At 40.0% G+C, this 14,641-nt stretch overlaps 1 protein-coding gene across 10 annotated transcripts in view; it reads right to left on the bottom strand.

The window, feature by feature from the left end:
- The window catches only part of MBD5 (methyl-CpG binding domain protein 5), a 256,499-nt gene that overhangs the window by 175,995 nt on the left and 65,863 nt on the right, over positions 1 to 14,641 (bottom strand). For all 10 annotated transcript variants that reach the window (XM_042860868.2, XM_042860867.2, XM_065561640.1 and 7 more), the window contains exon 2: positions 11,243 to 11,339. The gene's annotated coding sequence lies outside the window, so the exon portion shown is untranslated. The remainder of the gene's footprint in view (positions 1 to 11,242; positions 11,340 to 14,641) is intronic.

The following is a 14,641-nucleotide window of genomic DNA, read 5'->3' as shown; positions in this document are numbered from 1 at the left end:
CTCCCCTGCCCTCTGTCTACCCCCCCTGCTCCCTGCCCCCTTACCGTGCTGCCTGGCGCACCAGTGGCGGACGGCGCTGGATCCAGGCCACGCCACCGCCGCCACCACCACACAACACAGAGCACCGGGTCAGGCCGGACTCTGCAGCTGCGCTGCTTCAGGAGCTCACAGCCCGGGCGCCCAGAGCATCGAACCGGGCAGTGGAGCGAGCGAGCTGAGGCTACAGGGGAGGGACCGGTGGCTAGCCTCCTGGGTCAGGAGCTAGGGGGCTGGGCAGGACGGTCCCGCGGGCCGTAGTTTGCCCACCTCTGATAAAAACACATGTTAGAAGATATTAAGTAACATGTGCAAACTAGCATGTTATAAAAAACTAGTGTACAAAAAGCATGCTATACTGGATGAGCTGAAGTCTACAATGTCTTGTCTACACTGCAGATTTTAATGTATTTGTTACTACTTTTTAAAACCATACAGTTAATTACTAGTCAAAACAAACGTACTTATGGCTGCAAAATGCGATAAGTGCTTTTGAATATTCCAGCCAAAGAATTTTAAACACTGAGTAAAAATCCCTCTTTTCTCTTATGTTTAACTTTCACTCTCGTCTCTTGTGATGTCACCATTTCTCTAATTCTGCATTATGACTGAGACTCTTCAAGCCAAAACAGGTCCTAAATTTCTAAAGAGGAAAAGAACAAGCAAAATTTTAAAATAATAGCAAACCCCATAACCTTTTCGGCCTTCTTTATGTATCATGAAAACAACAACTTACTTTTCTTCCTTTGCTGGTCACTTTTAAAATTAAAACTTAGAAGAAAATCTGCTAGGTTTAACAGAGTAACACCTTTGAATTTTTCATTATGAATTGTTCTATATACTTAAGTTGGAGACAAACTAAAATATTTTAATTTGGCTTATTCATATGGCAGGGATGAATAGTTTTCTTTTACTTTCCACGCTATTTCCAGTATTTCTCTAAATACATTTTTCCCTTTAAAAAGTTTGTGCAATTAAGCTAAATAATGAAAGTAGATCCTGCTCCATTATTTTAGCCAGAGTGCTCTTCTAGGAAAAACAAAAGCTGATATGCAACCAGGGCCGGCTCTGGCTTTTTGGCCACCTGAAGCAAAAATAAAAAATAAAAAAATGGGGTGGCCAGAACAGCAAAAAAAAAAAACCCTGCAGCGTGGCCCGAGCACAACTGCAGGGGGACCGGCTGGGGGGACGGGAGGGAGGGAGAGAGAGAGAGAAGGGGTCGGCCAGGGCTACAGCAGGGGCGCTGCCACGCGGCCCCTCCCGCTGCGCCACCTTCGGAGGGGAGGGAAGGACACTTCAGGGCACTCCTGTCCTCCGCGCCGCTGCCCCCTACAGGGCGGCCAATGCGGAACAAAAAAAGAGCGGCCGTGCCGCCCTAGGATTGGGCGGAATGCCGCCTCGTTCAATCTGCCGCCCCAAGCACCAGCTGAGCAAGCTGGTGCTTGGAGCCGGCCCTGTATGCAACCAACTGAAGGATTATAGATAGGGCCCTTCCAAATTCATGGCATGAAAAATACATCACAGACTGTGAAATCTTGTCTCCCAAACATGAAATCTGGTCTTTTGTGTGCTTTTACCCTATACTATATAGATTTCATGGGAAGACCAGCATTTCTCAAAATGGGGGTCCTGACCCAAAAGGGAGTTGCGGGGGGCTCTGAATGCAGTGCCACCGCCAACAGCAGCGCAGAAGTAAGGGCAGCAGTACAGCTACCCCACCCTACAATAACCTTGCAAACTCCCCTCCCCCAATTCCTTTTTGGGTCAGGACCCCTACAATTACAACACCATGAAATTTCAGATTTAAATAGCTGAAATCAGGATTTTAAAAATTGTAAATTTCATATGACCGTGAAATTAACTAAAATGGACCATGAATTTGGTAAGCCCCTAATTACAGAAATCTTCTGATGTACTACATCCAAAATACACCTCTACTCCGATATAACGCTGTCCTCGGGAGCCAAAAAATCTTACTGCATTAGAGTGAAACCGCGTTACATCGAACTTGCTTTGATCTGCCAGAGTGCACAGCCCCACCCCCGGAGTGCTGCTTTACCGCGTTATATCCGAATTCATATTATATCGGGTCGCGTTATATCGGGGTGGGGTGTATGTGAAACTGTAAGACAAGATTTCGCAAACACTTCCTGGCAGAATTAGGATATTAGAATTAGAAAAACAGTACTTGTTCTAGAGTTATCCAAACTGCTGAGTTTGTGTGGATTGAAACATGTGGATGACATGCAAATAAAGCTAAAGCTTTGCAAACAAAAGCCTCCACTGCTTATCCCACAAGGTCTTTAGGAAATAGTTGATACTAAAAGAACACATTGATTTTACCAGTTTCTGCCACAGAAATGTCAATGTTAGAGATAGAAAACCAATTCACTTTAGTACCACAGCATTTTTCAATATTTTGCCAGTTAGCAATAAAAATAACAAGCAGACAATTTTCAACATAATTTGATCAATTAGGTAACAGAAAAAAACTGTATGGGAATTTTTATTTTCCCTTCAAAAATATGCTTTATTTGCACCATCTTCTCATTTTGAAGCTTGGAAGCCACTTTAATTTGCAATTTATTTACAATAACTGCTTCAAGAGAGAGTTGAAATCTTCACTACATTCTTGATAAAGATTTTCCTCAGCATGATGCAACTGTAGAATAATTGGGGATCATTAAATTTAAATAGGAATTGTGTGTGTTTAGTTATGGGTTTTAACCTTCCTATTCCTATGGAAAGGGAATTTGAACTTGGTGAAAATGGTAAGAGAATTCTGTTTAGGCAGTCTTTAGCTTCTTTGCTTAATCCAAGATTTCAATCAAGCATTATTTAAAAGATCCCCTAGATTTGATACTACAAAGGGGGTACATTTACTACTGTTTACCAGAAAACAATTTAAAAAATAATAATCACAAGTAAAGTAATATTCAGGGTCAATGAGTCTTGAGTTCCTAACAAATTTAAATATTTTTGAAAATCCCACCATAAGATCTAATCTATGGGTGGAGAAAAATGGCTCAGACCTTCATGAAACAACTGCTTTCTCAAAAGACAGGAAAAGATTAGAGACACAGATAGCCACACACAAAGGGGTCGCTGCTATAAGGACATGAAACATATCAAAAATGGCAAAGGGTTTAACAACAGATCAGAAGAAACTACCTATTAATTTAGACTGGAGACAGAACTAGAAACTAGGGCTGTCAAGTGATTAAAAAATTAATGAGATTAATCGTACGATTAATTGCTGTTAAAACAATAATAGAATACCATTTATTTAAATATTTTTGGATGTTTTCTATATTTTCAAATGCATTGATTTCAATTACAAACACAGAATACAAAGTGTACAGTGCTGGGGATGTGGGCTCTTGGGTGGGGCCAGAGATGAGAGATTTGGGGTACAAAGGGGGGGCACCGAGCTGGGGCTGAGGGATTTGGAGTGCAGATTCTGGGACAGAGTATGGGTGTGGGAGGAAGTTCAGGGCTGGGGCAGAGGGTTGGGGTGCGGAAAGGTGTTCAGGGCTGGGGCAGGCAGCTTGGGGGTGGCGCCAGCGGGTGGGGGCAGCACACAGAGCCCCCAGACCACTCTTGCATCTCGCAGCCGGATATGCCACCTGCTTCCGGGAGCTGTGCAGAGCCAGGGCAGGCAGGGAGCCTGCCTTAGCCCTGGCTGCACCGCCGACCAGACTTTTAGTGGCCCGGTCCCTTTTCGACCGGATGTTCTGGTGAAAACCGGATGCCTGGCAACCCCCTAGACTGTATATGTCTTGCAAGCTGGAGAGGACATTCACCTGCTCTGGAAATTTGGGAAAGAAAAGTAAAAGTTGTGTTCTTCCCTCAGGTTACAGATTGGTTTGGCAACCTGCTTTTCTTGATTCTATGCTTTATCATCATTATAAATAAATAATACAAAAATGTACTATTTCAAGCTTCCATGTACAATTTCAGAAAGTTAAAATCCAATACAAAAGTTTAACAGTATATGCTGTCCATCAATCCTATATTTACATACACAGGGCCTGATCATGGCATTTACCAAACGGGTAAATGATTGAGTCCTTATTTAGGGTTATATACTGTCCACTACAGAAAGCTGTTAAATCAAAACAAAACAAAAAAAGCCACCACGCATGGATCAAGGAGAGAATAGATCCATTAAAGAATCAGAGTGCCTGGGACACTTATTTTGCACAGTCCTTAATCATGGTCCTCTGAATCCAGCCTATGTGTGAGTTATGCATTTATAATACAGTAGTAAAAATAAAGTGTCAAAATGATTGTTGATAAATGGATCAGGTGGACTGTTAGCTTTGATTAATTTATTTGTATTAGCTTAGCAAAAAAGTATCTTAAGGCTTCCTGGGAGACCTTTACTGGTCAATAAAGAAGTAGTAACACTGATGGCTAAGAAAATAATAAAATCCCCAAACTAGACATGGCATGTCACATAGTACTCTACTCTGTACAAAACAGCCTTAATTTCTACAAGTATGCCTCTTCTATCTGAATTCTAAAACATGTTAAAGCACTCATGATGTTAATTAAGGCTCTGAACACTTTAAATAAACCAGATCTAACAGAGAACATAAGTAAACACAAAGTTCCATCTCACTGTACATATATAACAACCCAGGATGCTCACCTTAACAGTACTGTATGTACACTGAAAACCAAACCAAACCCACAAGAGAGCTTACTAATACACATTTTTCAGGATTTTTTTTGTAGAAAAGGTTAAAAAAATTCTGGCAAATGACTTGCCCCCAAAGTTTCACTTTATTTGATTTTACTTAGGGTATGTCTACAATGGCAGTGTTACAGTGCTGGCAGTCACAGCGCCGCTCAGAGAGGGAAATTGCTGTTGTGTGTTCACACTGTCAGATGCCTGCGCAATAGCGTTTTCAAACTTGCAGTGGTATTTGGAGCGGTGCACTCTGTGCAGCTATCCCAGAGAGCATTTCTTCCTCTTCTGCCGCTAAGAGTTGTGGGAAGGCGGAGGGGATCGCAGGACATCCTGGGTCCTGTCCCAATGCCCTGTGATGCATTGCTTTGCATCCCAGCAATCCCTCTACTTCCGTCCGCATTTGGCGCCATCTTTCAATGGTTTGTGTACTGCATGCTCTGCCTTTTCCCATCTGCAGGAGTGGATCCCGCAATGTTGACCAGTATGCTGCTAGCTCTCACACGTCGTGAGTGGCAATGGAGTTATTCTTTAAACTACAAAGGCATGAGGAGTGCGACATTGATCTTTCCATGCTTAGTAGCTATGACATGAGATTGCCTGTGGCATTCATGGAGGTGCTGACCATAGTGGAATGCCACTTTTGGGCTCAGGAACAAAGCACTGAGTGGTGGGACCACATCGTCATGCATGTCTGGGATGATGAGCAGTGGCTGCAGAACTTTCGGATGAGGAAAGCCACATTCATGGGACAGTGTGATGAGCTTGCCCCCGCCCTGAGGCACAAGGACATGAGAATGAGAGCTGCCCTGCCGTTGGAGAAGCACGTGGCAATTGCACTTTGGAAGCTGGCTACTCCAGACCACTACTGATTGGTCGCTAGCCAGTTCAGGGGGGGGAAGTCAACTGTTGGACTTGTGTTGACGGAAATGTGCAGGGCCATTAATTGCATCCTATTCCGAAAGACCATGACTCTGGGCAATGTGCATGACATTGTGGGTGGCTTTGCACAAATGGGCTTCCCTAACCGCGGAGGGACAATAGATGGCACGCATATTCCAATTCTGGCACCAGACTACCTAGCCATTGAGTACATTAATCAGAAGGGGTATTTCTCTATGGTTCTCCAGGTGCTTGTGGATCCTCATGGGCGTTTCACAGACATTAACGCAGGCTGGTCCGGAAAGGTGCATGATGCAGGCATCTTTCGGAACACTGGTCTGTTCTGGAAGCTGCAAGCAGGGACTTTCTTCCTGGACCAGAAGATCACCGTAGGGGAAGTTGAAATGCACACTGTGATCCTGGGAGACACTGCCTACCACTCTTCAGGCATCAGCGCAGAAGTAAGGGTGGCAATACCATATCATGCCATCCTTACTTCTGCGCTGCGGCTGTCGGCGGCTCTGCCTTCAGAGCTGGGCTCCCAGCTAGCATCTGCCGCTCTCCAGCTGCTCAGCTCTGAAGGCAGTGCTACCACCAGAAACAGCGCAGAAGTAAGGGTAACAATACAGCAACCCCCTCCCCCCACAATAACCTTGCAACACCCCCCACAACTCCTTTTTGGGTCAGGACCCTACAAATACAACACAGTGAAATTTCAGATTTAAACAGATGAAATCATGAAATTTAGAATTTTTAAAATCCTATGTCCGTGAAATTGAACAAAATAGACTGTGAATTTGGTAGGGCCCTAGTCATGACGTTCAGCTGTGTGTATTCCAAACCCTTTAATTATTTCTTGTCTGCTTTCAGCTAGCAGAGTTGACAGGGAAACAAAGTATTGAACTGAGGTTGCCCAAGTGGATCCAAGACCTAATAAACGAGGGGCCTATTTGGCTCAGATGCATATTACACCCCTTAACATAGGAGAAGAGAGGTGAATGATATTAGGTGGCAGTTAGCACCTTTACAGTTGAACTTGGCCCAAGAGCCAAGAAGCTGAAAAACCTTTAATAAGAAAAATGTTACTTAACCAGGACAGATATTTAAAAGAACTGAAGACACAAACACACTCCACACTCTTCCAACAGTACTAACTAAATAGTAATCCAAATTTGGGTCACTGAGCTGTGCCCCTATTTGAGTCTAGTCCTGATGCTCTATCAGCCTTGGTCTGGCCCACTACTAAAATCCAAAATTCACAATTTTACACTGCTTGAATCAGGCATAAAGTTCTGAAGAATGAGCTCTTCCCTGTCACATCATTGCTGCCCAAATGTGTAAGAAGAAGAATATTAGTTCTACAGGCTGGACAAACTTTCTATTAAATAGATCGGTTTTCAATGGGTTGCACTGAATGGTCTTGTATTGCTGATTAAAAGAGCAGCATCCTACCACAAAACAAGTTTTAGAAAACAAGGAAACGCCTGCAGTACTAAAATTACTAAATTTTTACCTACAATTTAAAAAAATGCAGATGTGCAAACTAAAAATAATAGTTGCTTACAACTCAATGAATATTAGGTACAAGAGCATGTGTGTATTCACATTTTAAACAAATGCAAATTTGGTATAAAATAAAACATGATCAGCTTGCCTGCCACAAAAGAGGTGAGGTTTTGTTTGAGCAGGAACTCCTAAAGCATAATTTCTGTTTTCAAACAGACATACTAAATAGCCTTAGACAAGTTACACACTCGTTGATAAACCCTTCTATAAAACGGAGATAATAGGATTCTCTCTCACACAGAGGTGGACATTAATTAGTTAATGAGCTAAATTCACATGGCAACATATAGAAGTATTATTATTATTACTATTTCTACTAAAGTGGTGCTATGAATCTCAGTCAACCATCAGGGCCCCACTGTGCTAAATATTATAAATAAATACATGGAGATATACCTATCTCATAGAACTGGAAGGGACCCTGAGAGGTCATTGAGTCCGGCCCCCTGCCTTCACTAGCAGGACCAAGTACTGATTTTGCCCCAGATCCCTAAGTGATCCCTCAGAGATTGAACTCATAACCCTGGGTTTAGCAGGCCAATGCTCAAACCACCGAGCTATTCCTCCCCTGCACAAACAAGCAACCAAGATGAAAGTCTTGGCTCAGAGTTCTTGCCATCTAGGCATCAGACAGGACAGAACAGGTAGATGAGACAAACATGTGAGGCTGGGAGGATGAGGTAACAATTTAAAAAAAAAGCAAACAAAAAACAGTATTGCATAAAAACAGAAGTTTCAGCTTGTCACTTGCCTAACAAATACCAGAGAGCACTTATTGGTAAATATCACTGTATAGGTATGTTTTAGGGAGGGACTGAACTTCAATGGAGTTTTACCAGGTACAAAGTTATACCAGACATGAATTTGATCCAGAGTTTCAACATGGAAAGCACAGTATGCCCTCCTTACTGTGGTAGGCATAGAAATTATTCTACACATTTGATATGTACTGATGATAAAATATGTAACAAACAAAATGCCTCCTAAAATGTGTGTGTGTTAACTGAAGTAGATTCATGCTTTACTTAGAAAACAGGAAAACAAAATAAGCATTATGAAAGTTTCAAAGATGGAAACAATTTAGTCCCATTTATTGTACAGGAGGGTATAATTTCTGATCCTGAAACATATGGCTATCAAATGGAATTCTGAAGTATTTACCCAAATGCATAATGATTTCAGAAGCAGAGGTGGCTCCTGTAATATAATCTGATTTAAAAGAGCGTAAAGTACTGCCCTACTAACAGGAACTATTAACAAGCTTTAACAATCTGTACAAATATTTACTGAACATGCATTAAATGTCAGACAGATACCTGAAGACTGATAAGAGGAATTAAAGTAGCAAGCGTGTAGTTTCAAGGTTTCATTATACATTCAATTAACAAAAAGAATTATGTAATTAAATCCTAATTTAATCTTAAAGTTTAGAAGACTTTAAGAAATGTGATCTATAGAGTATGTGTAAATTAATCAGAAATGCCATTTAAACTAGTTTTATTTTTTTAAACTACATCTATTTTTTTAATAAACTTTTTCAAAGAAAATAAATGAACAACAGAAATTACAGTATAGCCAAGAAATTTTTACAAGGGTGGTAGCTCTCCATCCCAAGATGCAAAACAGGAAATAAGTTTTGGTGCAATACCACACATCTATTTGTAGTCTGAAATGCACTACCTGAAAGAAACAACCACACAATAGACCAGTCAGTTATGATACTTTTATTCTACCATGTAGAAAGAGAGAGTCCAAGAACTAAATTACTTTTTAGGATTTTGGTATTGTAGCACATGTTGTGCATCCTAATAATCTGCACTTAAAAAAAAAAATACATCCTCCATATGCACAGAGTTTGCATGGGAAAGACCCAAAACTGATATATATATTTTAAATCTCTATCACAAAACTAAAAATAAAAACAAAAAGCTCTGAAACGTGTAACTAACATTTGCAAAGACATGTTAAAACAATAGCGAATCCAGGCTAAGGAATCTTCTGATAGCACAATAACTATAAGAATAATGGCTGTTCACTTGGTCCCTTGTTCTGTGGGCAAGCAGAGGTTGGAAGCAATGGAGAGACAGCCAAATAAGCTCCTGTAGTAGGCAGGGACTGCCTCATATTGCAACCTTTCTGATGAAGACAGGCATGGGACTTCTGAGGAAAGTAGGGAGAATGAATGGGAGGAAAAATTGGTGTGTCAGTCCATACCTGAAAGTGTTTCGAGGGGATGTGCAGAACATTTAATTTGATATTGAAAGGCCTCCTGGGCAAATCATATTTTTGAACTGTATGCAACTGACCCCCACTCTTTAACATGCAGTTCCACTCTGAAAACTGACTTTGTAAAAATATGTGTGTATGTATGTATGTATGTGTGTGTACATATATTCTCAATGACTTCCATATCAATTTTCTCAGGCTTTGTCTACGTTACTACTTTTGTTGGTCAGGGAGATGAAAAATACACATCCCTGACTGACAAATTTCACCGGCAAAAGTGCTAGTGTGGGCAGAACTATGCTGGCAGGAGAGGCTCTCCTGCTAACATAGCTAACGGCCGCTCATTGTGGGTGGTTTAATTATGTCAGCAGGAGAGTTCTCTCCTGCTGGCAAAGAGCATCTACACAGGAGACCTTACAGTGGCATAGCTGTGCTGCTGTAAGGTCTGTAATGTAGACATAACCTCAGTTTACAAGCAATAATTAGGACACTACCAAATTCATGGTCCATTCTGGTCAATTTCATAGCCATAGGATTTGAAAATTAGTCAGTTTCACATTTTCAGATGTTTATATCTGAAATTTCACAGTGTTTTAACTGCGGGGGTCCTGACCCAAAGAAGGGTGTGGGGGGTTGAAATGCTGTTGTAGGGGGATCATGGAATTGCCGCCTTCACTTTTGTGCTGTGTTCAGAGCTGGGAACTGAAAGCAGCAGCTGCGGAGCTTCCTGCAGCTGAAAGAGGCTCCTGGAGGTGGCAGTGAGTCTGATCCCCGCCATGCTGCTGGGAGCACCCCAGCCAGGGACTCCTAACTGCTAGTCACAACCAGTGGCAGATTAATGCAAAGACCCACAGGGCCTGTGCCCAGGGGCCCCGTCCAATTTGGGGGCCCCCTGAAAAACTGGCACCCTGAGCCTGGGCAGAAGCCCCAAGCCATTCTTAGACTCATCTAACTAAGCTACACGTGAATTAAACTGGCCTGCCAGGAGTTTACTATATTACAAAATTATTTCTTGATTGCTTTGCTTATTGATCAGCTGTACTGATAATCAAATGTTTACAATATAGTCATCAATAAATTCCACATGATGTCTCAGATTAAATTTTACAAAAACGGAAAGGGAGTTGGGGGAGGGCAATAACATTTCAAATCTCCATTTATTAAGTTAACTATAAATAGATTAATTCTTCATGTTACAACAATATCTAAAGTTTTCATTACTTATTCAATTTACCAATAAGTATAATGCATAGAAAAATCACACACGAGAAGTCTCCTGAATGTCTGACATTTGTTTTGGTGGCCAGAATCCGTACACTTCAGAATAAAGTTAAATATTAAAAACAAAGTGCATGCTGGGTTTTAGCTACACAACTTCAATTAAAATCAATGAGAGTCAGACACCTAAAATCCTACACAAAAATCTAAGAAAATGTATCACTATATTTTACATTATATGTTGTTTATCATTTCTTTTCCATATATAAACTGTAATCTTCCAAATATATTATCTACCTGCTTTTTATATTCCAAAACATGACATTCTAGGTATCACAGCCACTACACATAGATAGTGCAGTTATGGGAGGCTATAGAAAACTAAACAGAAGGAAGACTAGTTGAATAAAGTTTCCTATTTTTATAACTTAAGTAAAAAGGAAGCTGTGCTTTCTTATTAATACTATGATGATTACCCTTATAATAGACATTCACATGTCTGAGGAGTTGAGTTGGGATTCCTAACTTTTTGTGCTGTTCTTTATAGGACATATTTGAGATAAAAAACAAAATGTATTAGTTTGTATACATGTATTTAAATATAGACAAACTTTTACCTACCTTTGATGTCTAAAAAACCAGATTTTAAGGATTTTGTCTGTAAACACTATGTTCTTCAACACTTATGTATCCAAAAACCAACATTCTCCAGCACGATCTAAAAACACAAACAGTACACAATTCAGACTGATTTTAGCATAATTGGGCTCTTTGAAACAAAAATACAAAAATGAATAATGCTGTTATCTTACAATACATTCCCTTTTATTTTAATTCTTTAACTATATTAATAAAATATTATGGTTAAGATTTTAAACGCACCAAATGCAAGAAATCCATAGTTATGGTTCCCAAAGCAATAACACCATTAAAATTACCACCTAATATGTTAAAGAATACATAAAAGCAATATTGAACATACAGACTGGAAGTTAAACAAGAATACTGAAAGAAAATTAAACTATATCCAGTACAACTCTGGAGAATTAAAATTGTTTAGAGAGAACTTTCAGAAGAGAAACCCTGGAATTAAAAGTTGCAGTTTTCACAGACAACTTTGTTAAAGAACAAATCTAATCATAAAATGCCATTTGTTAGTATTTCTGTTCTCAAAAATAAATAAAATATGGATTCATTTATTACAATGGATAGAATTTTCTGTACCTATATACATTTACATGTCAGTAATCAAATTACATTTTCAAACTGTGGTGGGACATGACATAATGATTCATCTAGAATTTAATTTATATGTTAAAATGCCAGTGGAAAGACACTACGCTGACTGCCAGGGCTGGCTCCAGGCACCAGCTTAACAAGCAGGTGCTTGGGGCGGCCAAGGGAGAGGGGCGGTACCTGCGGCAATTTGGGGGCAGTAGGTCCCTCACTCCCTCTAGGAGCGAAGGACCTGCCACTGAACTGCCGCCGCCGATCGCGGCTTTTTTTTCCCATTTGCTGCCGCCGATTTTTTTTTTGCTTGGGGCGCCAGAAATTCTGGAGCCGGCCCTGCTGACTGCCAAGGGAGCATGATCAGGTCAATAGTTCAGCTATCAGTCTAACACATGAAGTAAGTAGTTTCATTTATCTTTAATTTTTTTTATTGTAGTCAACCATATTTCTACAGTAAAATATGGTTGTTACTGCAGGATTGCAGTCTATTATTGCAATGTGTAGCTTGTGGGTGGACAGCTGCACCTGTGTAAGGCTCCATTAATTATATTAATAGACTGCACATGAACACTGTAGCCTACCCACAGGATACCCAAAGCAGGATCAAGGCCACAGTGATTAAATACATTTAATGGCAACTGTTTTTTGTCAAAAATTCTAAATCTGTGTAGCATGCCTGCTATAATTGAGAAGCTATACTATCTCAGTTTTGTTGTATGGCTTTATCTGTACTGCCAACATTTGATCTATACAGTCAATTTTTTCCCCCCATCTTCAATAAAAAGTAAGTAAATGAGGCCTTTATGCTGTAGCCACTGAAGCTGATGGTAAAGTGCCCAGTAACTTCAGTGGTGCAAGACTAGGTGGTAAATAACTTTCTTCTGAAGGGCTCCTAAACCAAATTAGTTCCATCAGTTTCCAAAGATGAACTTTTCAAATAGACTCTCTGCCAACGAAGTATCAAAGAAAAACTATTTATTATATATGTTATATATATTTTAATTACTGTATGCCCGCATTTCTAATGTTTGTAGAAAAAGAAGCACTGAATTAAGCTATTTTTTTTAAAGTGCATTTTAGTGACAATTCTTTCTGGACTACATGAAAAATACAACAAAAATAGTAAGAATAAGATTTGTCATAGTTGTTGTTTAAAAACAAATCCTCTGCTCCCCCATAGTACATTACATATATTTATACTTTTTATTATGAGACAGCCCCACAAATAAACAAAACAGACAAGTTTATCTATGGTATATGAATATATAACTCACTTGACAGAGGTTTAAAAATTTGAGAACTGGTGGTTTTCGATTAAATAGATTTAATTCTTAAAAAAAAATTCTAGGTTACTCAGACTGGTCTGAATACCACTGCTCTATTCTGAGCAGAAACCTACTCTTCCATTTTTGTAAAATGATCATTGGAGCACTCAAGAACCAAAGTCTTCGTGGCAGAGTTAAACTTAGATTAGCAATTAATAATCTAGGACATAATTTTCGGCTGAGGTCTGGCTGCTGACGCTGGGTTATCTCCACAGAGAGCAGCTATCTAAATTTGGACTATGTTTCTAGAAAGAATGACATTCCTAACCCTTTTTCTTTTTAACTCCTCCCCCGCTGCCAACCCCTTCGTTCCCTCCTTTCACTATTCATGTACATCTTTTGCTATTTTATTTCTATTACCCCCCATTAACATTTAATGTCTATGGTAAGATTGTCTGGTTTTGTTTTGTCTGGTCTTGCAGCTTTGATATGTTGTAAAACTGCGTAATTGGATAATTCTATTGGCCATCCCCTGAGGCGTACAGTATTTGGAAACATATCATTTACTCTTTTGTACTTTACGTTATCTGTTTCTGTAGAAAAATCAATAAAAATTAATCAAAACGATTTTGGGTTACTATTGCTCTTGAAGTCTACTGTACAGTATACGACTCGATTGTAAGTCTTATTAAATCATAAAAATTTACAAACACAGCTGGAAAAAAAATTAATTCACTCTTACTATAAGAAAAATAAGCTCAATTAGTGATATTTTACTATTCTTAAAAAAAAAAAAAAAAAAAAGGTACATGCTGCTGGAATGTGGGCACATAAGAACATAGGAATGGCCATGCTAGGTCAGACCAATGGTCCATCTAGCCCAGTATCCTGTCGTCCAACAGTGGCCAGTGCCAGACGCTTCAGAGGGAATGAACAGACCAGAGCAATTATCTAGTGATCATCCCCTGTCATTCAGTCCCAGTTTCTGGCAGTCAGAGATTTAGGGATACCCAGAGCATGGGATTGAGTCCCTGACCATCTTGGCTAATAGCCACTGATGGACCTTATCCACAGATTTTCCATTGCTGCAGTATAAAGAAAGAGCCATTTCTAATCAACATAAAAACAGGATACACATTCTAAACTAAATTTTAAAAATAATCTAAAGATGTAACAAATGGCCAAACATGTTGATATTTGCCTTCAGTTGGCCCATTATGTCATCCTCCACTGTCCACTTGTTAAAATGGTCATAACAAGCATGTTTTCATGCTTTGTCCCATGCTGTTCATCAATCTTGGAATGTGCTCCCTATAAACATCAGTAAAACTACCTCATTATCCACTTTCAAAACTCTCCTTTGCCATGATGCCTACAAAACACTTGACTCCGGCTAGGCTGTTCGTGTGCCCCGATCACTGCCTATCATGATGACTGTTCACTTGTACTCCCCCATCTACCAATTGTCTCATCTTATGCTTAGACTATGAGCTCCTTGGGGTAGGGACAATCTTTTTGTTCTGTT

This window comes from Chrysemys picta, chromosome 11, assembly GCF_011386835.1.
Source record: "Chrysemys picta bellii isolate R12L10 chromosome 11, ASM1138683v2, whole genome shotgun sequence".
NCBI lineage: Eukaryota > Metazoa > Chordata > Testudines > Emydidae > Chrysemys > Chrysemys picta.
The sequence above is the reverse complement of the archived record's forward strand: the minus strand, read 5'-3'. Positions and strand labels throughout refer to the sequence as shown.